The sequence below is a fragment of the Aedes albopictus genome, chromosome 1 (genome assembly GCF_035046485.1).
Source record: "Aedes albopictus strain Foshan chromosome 1, AalbF5, whole genome shotgun sequence".
In the NCBI taxonomy this organism is placed as follows: Eukaryota; Metazoa; Arthropoda; class Insecta; order Diptera; family Culicidae; genus Aedes; species Aedes albopictus.
Window position 1 is genome coordinate 283,515,576 of NC_085136.1, and position 2,031 is coordinate 283,517,606.

The following is a 2,031-nucleotide window of genomic DNA, read 5'->3' on the forward strand; positions in this document are numbered from 1 at the left end:
GAATTCCTGGAGAATTCTCCGCAGGGAATACCCGGTGGAATCTCCGGTGAAAAAACTGGGGTGGAATTCCTTTAGGAATTCCTGGAGTAGTCTCCAAAGGGAACTTCTGGAGGAATAATTCTCACTGAATCCTACAGTAGTTTCTTCCAAAAATTTCACCCACTGCCAATGAACCAAAAATCATCAAACAAGTCATTTTGGAGAATCTTTCTTACTGGAGTATCCGCCAGAAGTTGCTTCTGGGGAATCCTCGAGCAATTTCTCCTTAAGCAGTATCTTCTGGTCAATCTTCAATCAGATCCATCCAAAAATCTGCTGGCGATCACTTCCGGGAGATGTTTACGAGGCAATCCCTTTAATGTATTTATACATAATGTTTGTTGTGGCGGTAGCAATGGTAACAACAGGTGAAAATTTTTGACAGATCTGGAGCAGTGAACTAAAATTTTCGGCAACTGTGATGCTGCAAGGGCTGTCGGCAAGAATTGTCAAAAATGAATCACCCCTCACCACAGCGTAAAAAGCTGGATAGCGTCATGCTATCTAATACATTTTTTGTAAATTATTATGGAAATTGTTGGCTTGTGAAAACATTTACTCGAGAACAGTAAGTTGCTTTATAATACGATAACACCATATTCCCGAAAATATAATCAAACAATACAGTATGCTGTTAATTATAACGTAAAGGACAATAAATGAACATTTTCATTGGTAGTTACAATTTTCTTTTAAATTTATGGTTCGACGTCTTTGCAACAACTTGATTTATTGTATTTGTTGCTGAAAATGAACTATATGTCTACAACACAGCTTGTTGTTTTGCGAAAATTTTGTTCGAGAAAAATGCCGATTTTTTTATTGTAACCTAACTTAACCGCCTATTCGCCATATTGTGAATTGGGTTTTTAAATTAAGAAAAATGTATCAATTTTTTGATTTTATACAAAAGAGCACTTTTTTCTGAGCCTCTATGATTTTTTTCAGATTTTTAGAACTTTATTTTGGTACCTAAAATCAATTTCCAAGAGATTTTCTGAAATCACCTTTTGACAGCTGGGTAACTGTTTGACAGCTCCACCCAGTACAAAATGCGACGAGGGGTGATTCGACAAATCGCTCCCATACAAACTTCAAATTGATTTTTAAATGGGTTCCTGGGCACCAAAATTCATAAAAATTTGGATTTCGGCTTAGTTTTGCATGCAGATTCAGAATATGGAATTATCTTAACACCGCTAAAGAAGCCAATTGGCCCATTACAACTTGCCAAATGGTATACTACAATATACAAACATTATTACTTGATGTGCTGCCGGATAACATGTGAAGTTGTGCAGGCATAGTTGTAAGTGGTTGTTAACAATAAGCGACATAGTACGCTTGCAGTTTTCAACTATGCGGGCACTGTTTTGAGCCTATTTCAGCTAATTTTTTAACAACTTTCCATCAAAATTTCCATCGCGAATTGAAAATAATAAACTTTTAACACGAGAACAAAATTGGAATAATGGTGGATTGATCATGTTTACCATTTCCGGACAGCGTCGCGACGGCGTGTTTGACAACCGCACTGAGAAAGGTGGTTGCAAGAAAATTGAACGCTCGTGCGTGTTTACAAGCTGTGTGCCGGGAGTGTGTAGGTGTGTGTTGGCTAACTTGAAAAATAAAACCGTTTCTATTCGCACCACTCAGCTTAAAAACATTCCCAACCTAACTGAATTATACGGACAAGTACAAGCCAAGTACCAGAACATTTGGCCGACAAACTCCCTCATGAGAAAGAAATCAAAACTACCAAAAAAACTCAAGTTCTATCCTCCCAATTAGTTTGCCCTAGGACAAAGGCATTTAACCGGGCCGTCGTGGGTGTAATGTAATTCTGCGAATAAGTTTGTATTAATTACGATGTTTAGTTTCGAAAATATGTATGTTTTATCTCCAGAAGTGAACACCAGACCATGTAAGAGAAAGTTACGGTTTCAGCAGTTTCTTTAACGTATTTTATTCATAGTCAGGAGGGAAATGTAG